At 41.0% G+C, this 19,054-nt stretch overlaps 1 long non-coding RNA gene across 1 annotated transcript; it reads left to right on the top strand.

Annotated features, from left to right (window-relative positions):
* Window positions 1–4,389: 4,389 nt before the first annotated feature.
* LOC140134082 (uncharacterized) lies at window positions 4,390–9,041 on the top strand. The gene is made up of 3 exons (XR_011856074.1): window positions 4,390–4,539; window positions 8,535–8,588; window positions 8,967–9,041. It is a non-coding gene; the product is annotated as an uncharacterized lncRNA (long non-coding RNA).
* Window positions 9,042–19,054: the final 10,013 nt, after the last annotated feature.

The raw sequence follows: 19,054 nt of genomic DNA, 5'->3' as shown, positions 1-19,054 counted from the left end.
TCTGTACCAAGAAACTGGAGTGGGGGTGACTACATCTCTAGCATGTCCCAGGCAGAGTCTAGACAGATTTTTGAATTTTAGCCCCCTAATTGATTTTTCTTTGGTTTGCTGTAAAGGATTACGACTTGCCCCCCTAGAGGACAGCTATGTCGTCGGTCTGTACAGTCATTTTTCGTTTTAGTACCTATAAAAGATATTATGATAAGAATCGTACATTCTTAGGATTTTTATTTTATATATGCACATATTTAATAATGTGTGTAGGATATATATTATGTTGTTGAATACAGATACTGTTTGGAATCATTTATGTATGTTTTTTACTGATCACAAACAAATGCATACTAGACTTTTACTTAAAGGTTAAAGGTTAAAGGTTTTTTCCATGCCAGCTTCTCTTTTATTTTGTACATACAATTGTATCAAAATGTTGCATGCAAGTTGCATCTTGCAAAAACAGTTCAGAAAAAGATGGGAATGCGTGCAAGGGACTAGACAATAAGACAGAATTTATTTATATCAAAAAACAAATATTCACAGGACAACAAAGAATAAAAACACTTAAAAAATACACCCGAATGGTGTATAAAACTGCCAGGGACTGGTGAGCCCTGAAATCCCTCCCACGTACTGACTAATGCTGACAATAATGAAAAAGCAAATCTATACAATTTGTAACAACAGGTATACAAGATACAATAATGAGTATAAGACAAGTATGACAAAGTGCTGAGTGCAAAAACGGGACCTGGTGCTGAGAAAGCCTGACTGTAACGGAATACAAGGTTCCTGAAGGGAACGATGTATGAGTAATACCAATCCGGACGGAGTGGACTCTGAATGAGCAGACAGGCAGAGTCAGACGGAGAGGGATGTGGAGGCGGATCCCACGCGTATCGTCACCCGACTGGTGACTTCCTCAGGGGTAAGTGACTTAGAAGTTAAGGTGTCCTGTTTAAGTACTCAGGGTGTGTGCCCCGCCCACGGTGTCAGATGAACTAGGTGAAATTGTTTGGTGAAATACACATACCTGCGGCAATAATACTTTGTTAAAGAACGCCGGCGTTCTGTACAGTGCACCGCGCATGTGCGGAAGTAGTCCGATCACGTGAGTGATCACGTGATCAGTTTAAAGAGAATAGCATTTCCTGTAGACTGTCACATGATCAAATCCGGTCGATAAGGGACAAAACTGATATTATGGAATGTCGGCAAGCGGCGTACTCACATTTGGCACAATAAACACATGTGATGACCAATAAGTATAGGTCTAAGTCGGCGATATATTACCAAGTTAAGTACCATTCCTAAAGTCACAATATATATCATATTTGTAGTAACAGTGAAGTAGAGTGAATCAAAACAATAGAAGACCAATAAATATAGATCCAAATCGGCGATCTATTACCAAGTTAAGTATAGTTCCTAAAGTAACAATATATAACATTCTTCTAAATAGTCACAGTAAGTGTCACAGTACGGCGCTATTATGATAGTTTGTATGTTTCTACATGATCACAGCTGTAGATTACATGAATACATAATATAGTACTGTTAATATTGAGAGAGAGCAATAAATTGCCTGATTCGACGATATAAAGACATAAGAACATGGTTTAGCGTGTGTGACTGAATAGTCACACCGGGAAAATACAACGGCGCCATAATCCAGTATGTGATAAAAATAAAAATCTAATGCCTAATCCATAAAGAGTAATTGATCATTAGAAACATATGAAATTCACCTTTTTTACGCGACTAGGCACGAGTTTGTGCCAATACTAGTACATTAACACGTTTTGTCATTTCCATATGATTCGGCAGGAAGTTTTGGTTCATCTTTTGAACCCAAATGCCTGCATTTATTTTGATATGCACTGTAAAACATGGATAAATAATAATAGTGATTAATATAACACATCCGGATTGCTGCTCTATATTGTGTTTGACTATCCATTTCCTATTTTATATATTTTTTGTTTTTTATTTTCTATAAAAACGAAGCCGAATTTCATATGTTTCTTATGATCAATTACTCTTTATCGATTAGGCATTAGATTTTTATTTTTATCACATACTGGTTTATGGCGCCGTTGTATTTTCCCGGTGTGACTATTCAGTCACACACGCTAAACCATGTTCTTATGACTTTATATCGTCGAATCAGGCAATTTATTGCTCTCTCTCAATATTAACAGTACTATATTATGTATTCATGTAATCTATAGCTGTGATCATGTAGAAACATACAAACTATCATAATAGCGCCGTACTGTGTCACCCATTGTGACACTTACTGTGACTATTTAGAAGAATGTTATATATTGTGACTTTAGGAACAATACTTAACTTGGTAATACATCGCCAATTTTGATCTATATTTATTGGTCTTCTATTGTTTTGATTCACTCTACTTCACTGTTACTACATAGAAATATGATATATATTGTGACTTTAGGAATGGTACTTAACTTGGATATATATCGCCGACTTAGACCTATACTTATTGGTCATCACATGTGTTTATTGTGCCAAATGTGAGTACGCCGCTTGCCGACATTCCATAATATCAGTTTTGTCCCTTATCGACCGGATTTGATCATGTGACAGTCTACAGGAAATGCTATTCTCTTTAAACTGATCACGTGATCACTCACGTGATCGGACTACTTCCGCACATGCGCGGTGCACTGTGCAGAACGCCGGCGTTCTTTAACAAAGTATTATTGCCGCAGGTATGTGTATTTCACCAAACAATTTCACCTAGTTCATCTGACACCGTGGGCGGGGCACACACCCTGGGTACTTAAACAGGACACCTTAACTTCTAAGTCACTTACCCCTGAGGAAGTCACCAGTCGGGTGACGATACGCGTGGGGTCTGCCTCCACATCCCTCTCCGTCTGACTCTGCCTGTCTGCTCATTCAGAGTCCACTCCGTCCGGATTGGTATTACTCATACATCGTTCCCTTCAGGAACCTTGTATTCCCTTACAGTCAGGCTTTCTCAGCACCAGGTGCTTTTTTTGCACTCAGCACTTTGTCATACTTGTCTTATACTCATTATTGCATCTTGTATACCTGGTGTTACAAATTGTACAGATTTGCTTTTTCATTATTGTCAGCATTAGTCAGTACGTGGGAGGGATTTCAGGGCTCACCAGTCCCTGGCAGTCTTATACACCATTCGGGAGTATTTTTTAAGTGTTTTTATTCTTTGTTGTCCTGTGAATATTTGTTTTTTGATATAAATAAATTTTGTCTTATTGTCTAGTCCCTTGTACGCATCCCATCTTTTTCTGAAGTGTTTCTGCATATTGATTTTGGGGATGCGTGGACATTGTTTACATTCTCAGTAGTGCCTGCTCCACGTGTTGCTTACACATGCAAGTTGCATCTTATTTCTACACAGGAGCTGTGTTGTAGGGGTTGTGTGTTCGGATTGCAAAGAGTGGTGACCCGTGCTGGTCACGGTGCTTTTTATAGCATCTGCCCGTGTGCTGTGTGGACACAGCAAGAAAGAGCAGAGCATGGGGCAAATGATGTCCTAAGTCCACATGAGTCCTAAGTCCACATACAGTAAGAGAGGTGTATAACTGCATTTGTTGCATTTGTATCATGTATATGTACAGCATGCACATATTCTTTTTCTACTCTAGCTGAACTTTATAGCAAGTGTGCAGGGCAGGAACATGCCGTCTGGCAGCGCCGCTTCACACTACTCCATGCCCCTGTGTAAGTAAGTGGTGAAATAATCACAATAACTGGCAGTTCACTAGCAATTACGGTTATTCCAAGGCTTGTATGTAGTTTTCTGGCATAGAAGCCCAGATAAATCCCCCCTGTAATGCATGTTGAAGGGGGTATATGAACCACATGTGTGAGTAAAGTTAATTATGTGTAATGGATGAGTGTATGTGTAATTGTATGGATATGCAGTATGTGGGGTTACTTGCATGTGACTATACAGTATATTTTATGTGTGTGTAATGGTTATATGCTGTATGTAAGTATATGTGTCTGTGAGTATATACTATATGTGTGTAATGGATACATTTTTATGTTACATGTGTGTATATGTGTGTTACGTGGGTGCAGTGGGTATGTTGTATGGGGGGTTGACTAACATTAAGATAATAGGAAAGTTCCATCTACCAAAGAGGGCAAGCAGGGAAAGAGGGGATGGGAAATTAAAGAAGGTTTTTCACTCTATACCTATGCAGCTTTACTTATTGGGTAGTAGTAATGGAAGTGGTTATGGTTAGTGGGACCCTGTTAGGAATTTTCTCCCAGGGCCCAATGGTTAGTTAAAATAAATAGTATAGTGTTTTATTCATATATTTGTTTTATAGAGTATATTTAATCAACTGAATTTCTCTACAGTTGGCAATTGAAGTGGCCTCTATGGGACTGAGTTGCAAACTAACTAAATACAAGTGAAAATATAGACATTCCAACAAAGTTACATTATTAATGAAAACCTGCTGAAACTCATAAAACACAATCATTCCACTACAAAAAGTGATCTGATTTGACTGGGTGAGTACTGAGCCCTTTGTCTTTCTCTGTACTCAATTATAAATTGACTTGAAATAGTTGAATGAAGCCAGCAGCCAAACACGAAAAAGATGCCTGTGTATATGCCTGTGGCTTTGGTAGCAATAGCAATGTTTCAATGTAAATATGACATGCATCTCCCAAACGTATAAAATAGTATTTGTAAAAAATGTTTTATATATTTAACTTCTGTAAAGACATATTGACTTTGATTATTACCTTGGGTCTGGCTGGTTGTCTAAGATAAACAAGAAAATTTTAGCAGACAGATGCAAAACATAACTATGAGCTGTAAACCTTATCTACTATTCACTTCTAGAAATCATAAACCAGTGATCATAGGAATCTTACAGTTTGTAAATGAGCCTTTTTCATGTTTTGAAATGAGTATTAATCATGAATTCCATAATCAGATAGATTTTGTTTGTAAAAGTACAACAATTTCCAAAAGGTATCTGTGACCTGACATAGAAGTTGTAATAAGAAGGGTTTCTAAGCTTAAAAAATGTTAGCTAAATACAGTATATGCAATGCATACAGTATATGAATGAATGAATAAATAAATAAAATACTTGTAAAGAGCATAAAAACAACACATATCTTGTTCCGATTTATTCCCCACACAAAAGATTCAAGACAGGGAAGATGTGCAGGCCCTGCACCTTCTACAGCCTTTGTCCCTGCCCACTTGCCAGTCCTGTGCTATATTCATAGTACAGTAGACAGAGACACAAGAAAGACAAGGTAGACAAACAGCAAGTTCTATAAACCAAGTCAAACAAGATGACTGACATAAGGTCAAAGAATAGTTAAGGTTCAGGAAAAATGTCAGAATAACAGCAAAGCACAGTGGAGTATAAGGAATCACAAATTTCATTGCAGTCTGGGGTAGCAATATTGCAGCAAGACATGGCCTCTAACAACCAGGGCGCTGTCTGCTCCAGTAAACAGGGTAATGGGAGCACAGGCAAGGTCAGACAGGTGCTGATAGTGGGAGATTTGATTTTTAGGGGAACAGACCGGGCAATCTGTCACAAAGACCGTGCATACCGAACAGTGTGTTGTTTGCCGGGTGCTCGGGTTTGGCATGTTGCGGATCGGGTTGACAGATTACTGGGAGGGGCTGATGAGGAACCAGCGGTCATGGTCCACATTGGCACTAATGACAAAGTAAGACGTAGGTGGAAGGATCTTAAAAAGGATTTCAGAGAATTAGACCATTAGCTCAGGGTAAGGACCTCTAAGGTAGTTTTCTCCGAAATACTACCTGTACTACGTGCCACACCAGAAAGGCAGCGGGAGATCAGGGAGGTAAATAAGTGGCTCAAAAGTTGGTGTAGGAAGGAGGGCTTTGGGTTCATGGAGAACTGGGCTGACTTTTCTGTCGTCTACAAGCTCTACAGTAGGGATGAGCTGTACCTCAATGGGGAGGGTGCAGCTGTTTTGGGGGAAAAAATAGCTAATGGGTTGGAGGAGTGTTTAAACTAGAGACCTGGGGGGAGGGTAACTATACTTGTGCAGGGCAAATAGACAGTGTAGATAGAGAGCTGGGAAGAGGCCATGGGGGAGGAATGGGGGCTGGATTAAGATTGGGGAATAAGAACAAAAGGAATAGGGAAAGGGAAAAACATATAAAGTGTATGCACACAAATGCCAGAAGCCTCACAAACAAAATGGAGGAACTGGAACTGTTAATGTTGGAGCGCAAATATGATATAGTGGGTATCAGCGAGACATGGCTGGACAGTAGCTATGACTGGGCTGTTACTATATAATACTTATTTTTAAAGCCTACATAACTGTGGGTGATTGGGGAGGGCTCATAGACTGAGCCTTTCCCATAGCCGGTGAGCATTTGCTGCATATTGCAGCAAACAGCAACCACTAACACCCTACATTAAAAAGCCAGGGTGCTGCCATGTTGGCTAAGATCATTGCTCCCCGTGACATGATCGGAGATCGGTGATCTGTAACTATGACAGCCTTGAGGCTGTCTTGTTTTAACACGTATATTACAATGTGTGATTTGCACATTGTAATAGATAATGGGGAAAATCCCCATTTACTGACATTCTGTAGTATGGCAGTATATGGTAGGATCAATCAGATAACCTAGGGTTAAAGTACCCTAGGGGACTGAAAAATGGTAAAAAAAAATAAAAAGAAAAAACAGTTAAAAAGAAAAAAAGAAACATTCAAATCACCGCCTTTCCCTAGAACTGATACAAATATAAATAAACAGTAAAAATCATAAACATGTTGGGTATTGCCGTATCCCAAAATGAACAATAAAATTCAATAACAGTTATTCCTGGTGTTTAACCCTGTAACGGAAAATAGCACCCAAAGTCGTAAATGCCACTTTTTTGCCATTTTGAAAAATATAAAATATTCTATAAAATGTAATTAAAAGGCCATACAGTCCTCAGAGTGGTAGCATTGAAAATGTCATCAAAAGTGGCACAAAATGGCACCCAACACAGCTCCATACACTAAAGTATGAAAATTTATTAGTGCCAGATGATGGTAAAATTAAGATTTTTTTTTGTACAGGAGGTTTTAATTTTTGTAAATGTATAAAAACATTATAAAACCTATATAAATTTGGTATCTCCTGAGATACCCCCTGTGATATCCCCTAGGCCACCGGCACATTGTAACAGATCATTAGTCTGTCTACTATATACTGCAATACAGCTGTACTGCAATATACGGTAGGAATTATCAGGACCTTTAGGGTTGAAGTACAGTAAACAAGAAAAATCATAATCAAAAGGTTGGTAAGTACCACAAATAGTATCATTGGAAAAATCATCATATCCTGCCAAAAATGCACGAACGCTGGCTCTGTGAAATTTAAAGGGCCAGCACGCCGCTGATTGGCGCTGGCCAGCCGCTGAACTGTTAAATAGCCTTCCTGTAACCCCTGTACCCCTGTCTGTGTGCCTCATAGCCTTAGAGAAAGCGTTATATTGTGACTCCTGTGATTATCCATTGTGACCACTGTTTCCGTTCCTGACCTCGATTCTCTGCCGCCTGTCTTAACCTTCAGTTTCGTTCCCGGCTCGGATCCTGTGCCGCCTGTTGTGACTTTCTGCCTGTCCACAACTCTAATTCTTCCTTTTGATTCTGTACCTCGCCTTGACCAAATTCCTGTGCAAAGTCGCGTCTGTGGAGCGACCTGTGGAGCAAGTCCAACCGCTTTGTGGTGGGCTCTGGTGAATATTGGGTGCCACTTAGACTCCACTCCCAGGTGTCTGCTTACATCATCGCTTGCGGTGATTCAATGAGTCCACCACCTCTATCCCTGACATTTCGCCAGATCTGTGCCTTGCCACAACTCTGTCTCTGAGCTCCTTGGGAAGTTCCTTAGACCTCATGACTCTCATGTGCTCTGTCATGCACTATGAGCTGTGAAGTCTTATATAGACAATTGTGTGCCTTTCTTAATCAAGTCCAATCACTTTAATTAAACACATGACTTTATCTAAGGGCACACAATTGTTTAAGTTGCCTGAAACTTGTCAGCCAGTTTGTATGGCAGTTACTACCTGGTGGTTTTTTAATATGTATTAAAGAAATCAATAATTTTTAATTGTGGTGATGTGATCCTTCTCTGTAATTTCAAGCAAGATTTGTGGCTACAGTTCAGGAAGCAACAAACCCATGCATCTGAAGACATTCCAATGAAGATCAGCTGCGGTCTGGAGGCTATTTGGGCCTGAATACTTATGACCATGAGATATTTCAGTTTTAATTGCTTAATAAATTAGCTAAAATATCTACATTTCAGTTTTTGTACTTTAAAAATCTATGTGTACCTACTGCAGCAAACCCTAATTAATGAATATATTATAGAGCAGCATGCACATCTAATATTAATGTATAATGCAGCAGCCCTATTTCATAAATATTTAGCCCCAGAACTTTGGCAAGTATAAAATATTAAACTCATAACTAATCTCCCTTATTTTCAGCCCAGCTTCTAGTTGAGGAAATAGGATCCTGCATCAAGAGAGCACAAAGCACAGGTATCTCTTCCTAACCTACAGTACCCCCTTATTAATTATTTATATGCTTGTCTTAAAGAAGCACAGGCAAATATTAAAAAACTAAATCTATATTATTATCAGAGCTCTGTTCTATGGCCCCCCAAAACAACTTAACACATGGAGCCCAGTGCTGGAGCTCCCATGAAAATAAATGACAACCTGACCCTGATAATTGTTGTACAATATTTTAAAATTGATGCTCAGTATACAAATATGTAGAATTTGTCTTACATAAATGACTGTCCTGAAGCTGTCTAGCCTTTATGTTCAAGCACTAGATATTTGCTAACAGTTTTGTGCCAACTTCAACAGTCCATCTCATAGTCTGTGTTTTGCTTATCTTACCCAAAATATTAGGTGGGGCCAAGAAGAACTGCCAGGACTTGCCACATAATGATTGCCAGGTAACTGTAACCTGTAATTAATTGACATAGGAATAAAACATATCAGAACAAGCAGCAGTCAAAAATAATAACTATTACCAGCCTGCATTCTTTACTTAAAATGCCTTTCTCTCTTAACCTATGGAACTGAAGCTGCGCAACTGGCAGCAGTGAACATGTGTGAGACATGTTTATTCCTATTAAGTGCTGCTAATACCGTTCACCCACAACCAAGGACATGAGATGCTATTCAACAAATCAAGTCATGAATTCCATTATCATGACACCCCACGCAACTGCTTGTTTGTATCCAGGAAAAAGCCAAACACAACATTTATGAACAAGTAACATTAAATATGGGGATGTTTAAATGTATTGACTATAATCCATAGTGAAGCTGTGCATTACTCAGACTTAATAAAACTTTTTTATTAAAAGAAGTGAAACTTCTTTAATAATCTAAGGACCAAGCTCATTTTTATCATGAGGACTAAGACAGATTTTTTAAATCAAGGAATTTAGAGAGACAATGGGGCGTCCGTCAGACGCATTTTTGTCAGGTTCCTGAAGATTTCCATTTTGTGCCCAATTCCCCCGGGTTTTTGGTGCACACGATCGGATTTTGGCAATATCCAACTCCTCGTCTGTCAGTGGGCTGAGTTCATTTTTCCAGGGGCCCCTTGCAGAAACAGGCATCAGTTTAATGTGAGCAGTCATAGTTCACCATATAGGCGAGAAATAAGAGCTCTACCAGGGGCCTACAGGAGAAGGGAGGGAATGCGAAACAGTTAATCGCCAGGGAACGGGGCATTGATAGCATGACAGAGCTAATAGTACAGCAGGTGTCAAGAATTAAGGAAAGTCATATGAATCTTTTAACTGTTGGAAAGAGCAGAGTGCCCTCATATATATCTCCCATATAGACTAATCCACAAGCCCTCCAGCTAGTCCCACTAGGCAATGAGGAGAGTTCAGGAAGGGCCAGGTTATTCCACAGAGGAGTGAATTTATTGAAGCCAACAGTGCAATAATGGGGAATGTACTCTTGCCCATAACAGGGTTAGTTGAAGTAGCAGAGGAGATGCTCCCCTGGCTCTCCCATCGCTCCCATATAGGAGATGCTCAGGGGAGGTGAAAGAGTCAGAATTTGGCCCGATAAGGAGAGCCATAGACCGTGACCTCTTGAGGAGAAATATCCAGGGGAAATGGGACAGCTGGGCTGCCCAGTAGTAGAATTTGAAACAAGGGATCTCCCTCCTCCCAGGAACGGAACACTTTGGCCCTCCCACCTCCCCAAACGAAGCAGACCACGTGGCTATGTAGTTTTTGAAAGAAATGACATGGTACATAGACTGGAGACTGTATGAGGACAAAATTTTGGGTAGGAGGATCATCTTAATCAGGTTGATACGGGCAGGAAGGAAGATGTATTGTTTTGACAATGCCCCAGTACACTGGCACACCAGAGCCAATAAGGGGGAACACATTTAGCAAATAGTAATAGACAAAAGAATGTGTAACTCCAAGGTAGGTGTTCATGCAGAGGGGCTGGGTAGCAGCTTATGCGGTCGGGGCAAAGAGGTCGATAAGAAGGTTATACAGCATAGACCAGTAGATTCAGAGGCCCGAGTGGAGACCAAACTCTGTAATTACCTCTACTACCATATTCAATGAATTTTAGAAATGTAAATGTTTTGCTTTTCAGAAAGATAGTCCTACCATCCTACCAACTAGTATATAACATTTAAGATATATCTCTTTAATGTTGACATCATTTTTTAAATGATTTATTCTTTTATAATGTAGTTAGGAGGCTTACAAATCATACAGCAATTTTCAAGAAAATTTTCAAATAAATTATTTTCAACAGCAATTTAGATTTATAGGCTTCAGATAAAAACTGAATAATGGGCTGCTGACCATCTTTTAGCCCTTAGTAACTACAGCCATGCCCAGTATGGGGTCACCTGACCCAGCAACATTATGGCTAGGGAAGATAGATAGGAAAAGGCTACAACTAGAGATAGGACTGGTAGGTTGGGAGAATAGGCTGCTATAGTGAGAGAAAAGAAATAATAAATAGAAATAATTGTCATTTTCCCCATGATTGTATAGTCATAGTGTCTTATAGCCCAGTGACAGTAACTGTGTGTGCATACATAGCATCTGCAAATATAAAACTTGACTGTGTAAACCCACTATGAGGTTATAAAAGGGGCCTAATACTGACCTCTGTGGCAACCCACTGGTAACTTTAACCCAATCTGAGAATGTGCCATTAATGATGACCCTCTTTTTTTATATCACTAAGTCCATTTGTAACCCAAATACACAGATTTTCCACTAGTTTTAGAAGTCTCTTTTTATATACCAACTTTTATGTGACATTCTATCAAATGGTTTGGAAAGTCCAGATTTACGATATACACATCCTCCGCCAGGTCCAGTTTACAATATACCTCCTCATAAAAGCTGATCAGAAGTTGAGGAATTTGTAACTTGCATCTCATCTCACCTCATCAGACATTTCTCTGCCCAATCCTCCAGCTTCAATTAATCCCTCTGTAATATTTAAATTTGAGCCTCAGTATTAATTACTTTACAGAGCTTAGTATTAACTGCAAATATTGAAACTCTATAATATTAAAAAAGGGGGCATAAAATTAACCCAATTAATCAACTAAACTAATTAAGTCCCATGGCTTCCAATACCATTCATATGCAGATGACACACAGATCTATACTTCTGGTGCAGATATCTCCTCTCTTCTAGCCAGAATTCCAGAGTGTCTGTCAGCCATATCCTCCTTTTTTTCTTCCCGTTTTTTTAAAACTTAACATAAGAGAACACATAATCTTTCCTTCTTCTAACACATCCCTCCCACTTGACATAACCATCACAATTGATGGCTCCACACTATCCGCTGTCCCTAAAGTCTTATGCCTTGGAGCTACCTTTGACTCTGCCTTATCCTTAAAGCCTCACATACAGGTCCTTACTACAACCTGCCACCTTCATCTCAAGAACATCTCTTGCATTCGATCCTTCCTCAATCGAGAGTCTACAAAATTACTAGTCCATGCCCTCATCATCTCTTGTTTGGACTACTGCAACACTCTTCTCTGCGATCTCCATGCTAATTCTCTAAGACCCCCTCCAATCAATCCTAAACACTGCTGCCTGGCTAATCCATCTGTATTCTCGATTCTCCTCTGCATCTCCTCTCTGCCAGTCTCTCCTCTTGTCACCCATTGCACAGTGAATTCAATTTAAAATTCTAACGATGACAAAACCGTCCACAACATGGCCCCTCCATATATCTCTGAACTTATCAGCCAATACTGCCCCACACGTAATCTCCGTTCCTCACAGCACCTTTAGCTTCACTCTATTACCATCCGCTCTTCTCAGAACCGCATCCAGGACTTCTGCCATGCATCTCCTATACACTGGAACTCCCTACCAAAATGTGTCAGACTGTGCCCCATTTTCCAAACCTTCAAACATAACCTGAAAACCCACCTGTTCAGGTTTTCTTACAATGCACATTAACTGCACTACTCCCTCACCTCATGTCTCTATCTCTCCCTCCCCCATATAGATTACGAGCACTCACGGGCATGGTCCTCCTCTTACTTGTCACCTGATCACTGTAGTTTTGTATTTTGTACTTGTACCTGTTTTTGTCAATGTAATGTATGTGAACCCCTTACAGCACCATGTTACAGCACCATGGAATTAATGATGAAAAACATTATGATATATATGAATAAGAGACACAATTACTTTTTGTAGTTTAGTAGCCAACTTTTTGCCAGAATCTTCAGATCCATTTGACCCCAACTCAAGTTCCCTTTTTACCTTTTTTTGGAATCAGAGTAATAATGTCCTGTGACATGAGTCAGAAACGCTCAAGGGTAGTAGTACATTCCCATACTTCCAATATAATGCAAAAGGAAGTCCATCTGGACCGAGATACATATCCTATGTCCATACTGTCATTATGCCCCTAAGTTCTTCAATGGTGATTGGTGCTCCCTTTGACCGATAGAAGAGGAAAATTAATATGAGGCAAATATATGTCTCCGGACTATGCCATTCAAAATTTTGAAAATACCTGTATACAGATTTGTAAAACCTCATAAATTGACTCATGATCTCACCCTGATCTCTATAAATCTTCCCATCTTCACCGCTATTGGCTGAAATATGCTTTTGGTTTCTGGGGCCTTGTGTCATAGTGGGCAGATGTTTACCCAATTTACCTTTTTCAGAAATGTACTACTGCCCTTGAAAAAAACACTCTGCTGAGTTTTCATAGCCAACTCACCATTAAGGGCACTTGATCTGAAATTATGATGGCTTCATAAATCATTCTTTGTACAATAGGAATCATAACCTGGTTTACCAAATGTTGGTTGATTCTGGACAATGTATTCTTATTAAAGAATTTAGCCCATCATACATCAACCCAAAATCCTCACAAAAGGAATCCAACTTTGAAGACCTTCTGCCTGATGAACCTTCCGCACCCTTTTCCATGTGAATTCTATCCATCGTTACATAAAAAATTGCATTAAGATCTCCCTTAATCAATAGAGGAACCTACTCTCTGTGCCTTAAAAATGATAATATCACTCCAAACCCCCAGGGAGAAGAGAGGGGGAATGTACAATGCCAGTACAACTTCCTCCCCCTTCAGTTTCCTATATAAGAAAACACATCTACCTTCCTTATCTATCCTTTTACTATGGAGGATAAAGTCAATGCTGACACTGATACTCCCCTGATCAGGACCATGATTAATGACGTAATGTAATAGTTCAAAGCGCGTAGATCACTATGGGTCATTGGACCGTATGTCTTTTTTACTAATGGATTAAATAAATGTCTTGAAAACTTTTTAAACAAAGAACAATTTTGGAGTGCTGGATTTGTACCTTTTTGAACTCTTCGTTTGTTGCAGCTGACATGGAAGGTTATGTTGCACTTGCAAGTAGTCAGGCTGTGTATACTGAGACCGTTGAGGAGAATAACAGTGACAGGGAAACACAAATCGATGATGATATAGCCAAACGCACTTAGGAGCAGGGTGAAGCAAGGGCTTCATAATCATCGTCGGGAGAAGAGGGTGTTAGCTTGCACGTCAGGCAGAAAAGCAGGCACCAAGTAGCTACTGTGGCCATGAGTCAGCAGGGTGGCAGCAGTGCAAGGAGGGGAGCCAAATGGCTGTGGGGTGTAAAACCCGCTTTGCAGGTCCAAGTAAGCAGTGGCACAGGGGCTCAGCGAGGCAGCAGCTTTAGTAGTCACTCAGTGCAGAGTGTTGGCGGTAAAATCACCTATTCAGCGGTGTGGCAGTTTTTTGTTAAGACACTGAGCGTGTGTATATGTAGAATCTGCGGGCAGAATGTGAAGCGTGGCCAGGGAGTTTATGTTGGCACCACGGCCCTGTGTCGACACATGCAGCGTCACCATCCAATGGCCTGGGAGAAACGTGTCTCAGATGTGGAGGTCCATCCTGTCGCCACAGCAACAGCAGCAGTACCTAGTGGCAACCATGCCATTTCAGCCAGTCAAGGCTCCAGCACCTATGCCGAAAGGATATGTTTTGTCTTTGACAAATGGCCACATGAGTCCAGTGGGGGCTGAACTGGAGGAGGACATTGGAGCACCAGCAGAATCTGGTGAAATTTGTGGTTTTTATACTCAGGTGATGGGAGAGGAGGAGCAGAAGCATCTGGAGGAGGAAGAAGATGAGGCAGATGACCCAGAAGCACCGTGGCAGTATACAGTGGAGATGAAGGCCGGGAGTCCCTCAGAGTCACTTGTGCAGATGGCCCACATCATGCTGCTTTGCCTAAGTAGTGACAACTGATTAGTCAACATCCAGCATACGGATGAGTTTTGGCTCTGCACCCTCTTGGACCCTTGCTACCGGTCAAAAATGGGTGACTTTTTTCTAGCTGCCGAGGAACAACTGACGTGCTATAGAGAAATACTGTGCACACAGTTGGCCGCTGCCTTTGTGTGCCATTGTCTATACTCTGTCAAGTCTGACCGGAGGATTCCTGGAAGTGGACTACTGCCACGGCTACTGTGGGGAGTTGGGAGGATAGGAGCAGTAACAGCTCCATCAGCAGCAGCTTAAGTCTGGAGTCCTTTATGAGCAGCTTCCTTCACCTGCCTAGTGAGGAGGGTAGCCGCCACCAGCAGCAGCAGCAGAACGTGGAGCAGACCCTGCACGAGCAGGTGGTGGCCTACTTTGTTAGCACTCTACCACCCCAGGTAGAGGATCCCCTGGACTACTGGGCAGCCAAACTTGATGTGTGGCCGCAACTTGCAGAGTTTGCAGCAGAGTAGCTGTCCTGCCCGGCCAGTAGTGTGGCATCAGAGCATGTGTTCAGTTTGGCGGGGGCCATTGTTACCCCAAGGAGAACCCGCTTGTCCACCCATAATGGGGAGAGACTGACCTTTGTCAAGATGAATCAGGTGTGGATCACCCTGGATTTCAACACACCAATGTCTTATGCATTAGATTAAATCAGCAATGACGCCTCCCCCAAACAAGAAATGAGTCTGGATTCTTACTAACTGCCTAAGTCACTATTCTGATGCTGCCACCCGCCTGATGCCACACATCTGCTGCCAGTTGCTTTATCTGTCTCCCACCATCTTTACCAGGGACTGGAATTGTCATCCACCTCCACACTCTGTTATTGTGCCACTTTCTGACCTCCTGCTGCTGCCTCCAGCACCTCCTCACTCTGTCGTTGCTGCTACCACCAGAATTTGTCATTGTGCCACTCCTTGGCCTCATGCTGCTGCTATTGCTGCCACCCACCTATACACACTGTGATTATGCCCCTCTCTGACCTCCTGCTGCTGCCGCCACCTCCGCACTTTGTTGTTGTGCCACTCTGTGGCCTACCATGTTGCTGCAACCTCCAGAATTAGTCATTATTCCACTCTCTGACCTCCTGCTGCTGCCGCCACCTCCAGACTCTGTAATTGTGCCGCACTGTGGCCTACCATATTGCTGCCAGCTCCAGAATTTGTCATTGTGCCATTCTCTGTCTTCATGATGCTGCTGCCGCCACCTCCTCCCCCTGTCATTCTGCCACTCTGTGGCCTACGATGTTGCTGCTACCTGCAAAATTTGTCATTGTGCCACTCTGCCGCCTACTCATGCTGCTGCCAACTGACTGCTTTCAACCCTGGAACACCCTGTGATTTCCATAATGCTGTTTTCACCCTCCACCACTATATGACTTTGCCGCTATGTTTGGTTTTCCCCTTCATTTCATGTGTCAGAAGGAATGAAAACCCTCAGGATTGATAGCCAAAAGCAGGAGTGAATACAGAACACAGAGTACATGCAAATATCCCATTTACTGGTCATCTCTGTTTTGGATCAACTCCTGTTTGTTTTTGGCTTTAGCAACACTGATGGATTACTGACCGATTGAAAGTGGACACTCACAGTTGAAAAGAAGGGCAAAATGATCAGTGACGTCAATGCAAAATTACTGCTGACACCCTCTCCACTCTTTTGGGGGGTTTCTACATGTATATGCGTTTAACAGAACAGGTTCTGTCGTAATCTATGGAATCATCTGATGTCAGTGTAAAAAGAGTGCACTTTTTGATGTTATAGTGGGATCTTAGCCCTCAGTTCAGTCCTTTTAAGCTGGCACAGATGTTACCTTGTTAGCTTCCCTTATTTGGTCAAGTTGGCCTCTGTAAGTGCCCATGGAATTGAGTTTACCGATTCTAAGAGTGGCGGCTATCATGTGCGTGTCATAATAAAACACAGTATTGTTTGAAGAGCAAACCACACTCCCTATGCATATATAAGCACAGCCCAACGTTCTACAACTACCCTACAGGCTCTCTGCAGACAGGAAATACCTGTTTTTTAACATGATACGCCATAATTCGATTCAGATCAAAACAGATTTTGTTGGAAAATTAGGCTAACTTGGCAAATCAAATTTTTTTAAAAATTCCCCCATCTCTAATTGTATAACCTTTAAAAAGTGAAAATGCAAAACGGCGCCCGTGCCCATCTCAGAATCAGCTGGATATGTCAAATTATTTCAAAGTTAGGAAGGTACAAAATGGCCAAGTCAGCCTAGGGCAGTGATGGCGAACCTTTTAGAGAGAGAGTGCCCAAACTACAACAAAAATCAACTTATCTATTTCGAAGTGCCAACATGGCAATTTAAGCAGTAACTTATCGCTTACTGCTTTGTCAAAGCTCTCATCCGCTTTCATCCTGAGGACTTAAACACAGTAGAAAGGGGAGAAATTCAGATTATTATCCTAACTTCCCTCCAGGGTCCCCTGTACAGCAATGATACAGAGCCCAAGGCAGGAACTCAAATTATAATCCCTATCCACATCTTCTCACTCCCCCTGCAGTCCCAGGCAGCCAAGGATGTGTTGCTTTAAAACAGTACTGAGTGCAGATTGTCCTGCGTGGCCTGGGACTGCAGGAGGAGGCTGTAGATCCTGTCTTATGAACTCTATGCTGAGGACCTGGGTGCCCACAGAGAGGGCTCTGAGTGCCACCTTTGGCACCTGTGTCATAGGTTCACCACCACTGGCCCAAGGGTTAAGCTTCCTCCAGGAGCATAGAAATGGATATATTTTAATCAATTTTTTCAATCCCTGGGATCCATTTATGCAAACTCTTTTCCTCCAGCTGTTCTGCTGAGGAACATTCTGGCGTGAACCTTCCTTAAAGGTTTTCTTTAACCCCTTAACAACCAGGCCCTTTTTATTTTTTTGCGCTTTCATTTTTCACTCCCCACCTTCAAAAATCTATAATAATTTATAGTGATGGTATTTAATATTCCATACCGTGTACTGATGAAAAAAAGTATTTGCGCCATTTTCTTGGCTTGAATTTTACAGCTTTCACTGATTGCCTAAAATAAAAGTCTCTCTTTGGGCCAGTATGATCACGGGGATACCATATTTGTATATATGTTGTATGTTGTTTTATAATGTTTTCATACATTTACAAAAATTAAAACCTCCTGTACAAAAAAAAAAAATCTTAATTTTGCCGTCTTCTAGCGCTAATAACTTTTTCATACTTTAGGGTATGGAGTTGTGGGTGTTGTCATTTTTTGCGACTTTTGATGACGTTTCAATGCTACCATTTTGAGGACTATACAATCTTTTGATCACTTTTTATCGAATTTCTTATATTTTACAAAATGGAAAAAAAGTGTAATTTTCAACTTTTGGCGCTATTTTCCGTTACAGTGTTAAACACTGGGAAAAACGTTATTATATTTTGATAGACCGGACATTTTGGGACGCAGTGATATCTAACATGTTTATGATTTTTACTGTTTATTTTATATTTATATCAGTTCTAGGGAAAGGGAGGTGATTTGAACTGTTAGGGTTTGTTTAATTTAATTTTTTTTAAACTTTTTTTTATTTTGTTTTATTTTTTACTATTTTTCAGACCCCCTAGGGTACTTAGCTTGTCTTATTGATCCTACTGTATACTGTCATTCTGAGCAAAAAAATAAAAAATAAAAAACATAATTCTGCTTCAGGTGTCCTTGGGAATCATTCCTCAAAATATTTTGCTTCTCGGTCTTCATTTAGTACCTTTTTTGGCCCATAGCAACCATGGTTTTCAGCTCTCAAAAGAACTACAATTAGCAAGAAGGAGAGGCGAGATGTGCCTCCTGTGACATCATCACAAGCATGCGCTGCTGACCAATGAGACCATATCTATATATCTAATATCTATCTATCATCTATCTATTAGCACAAGTCCAATGAGACTCCTTTCAAGGAGGGGTGCAGCGCCCCCACAGGTCCTGGCTTGATCCTTTTTAGATAAATGAAGTAAATAGCAGGCAGCACTTTATGGTCCCAATTTCAGAGGTAAGAAGTGAACTTTATTGAGCAAGTGAAATAGCCACTTGCTCAATAAAGTTCACCTCTTACCTCTGAAAGTGGAACCATGGAGTGCTACCCGCTTTTTACTTTATTTATCTAAAAAGCATCAAGCCAGGACCTGTGGGGGCGCTGCA

This window comes from Engystomops pustulosus, chromosome 5, assembly GCF_040894005.1.
Source record: "Engystomops pustulosus chromosome 5, aEngPut4.maternal, whole genome shotgun sequence".
In the NCBI taxonomy this organism is placed as follows: Eukaryota; Metazoa; Chordata; class Amphibia; order Anura; family Leptodactylidae; genus Engystomops; species Engystomops pustulosus.
This window is presented reverse-complemented; position numbering and strand designations above follow the sequence as displayed.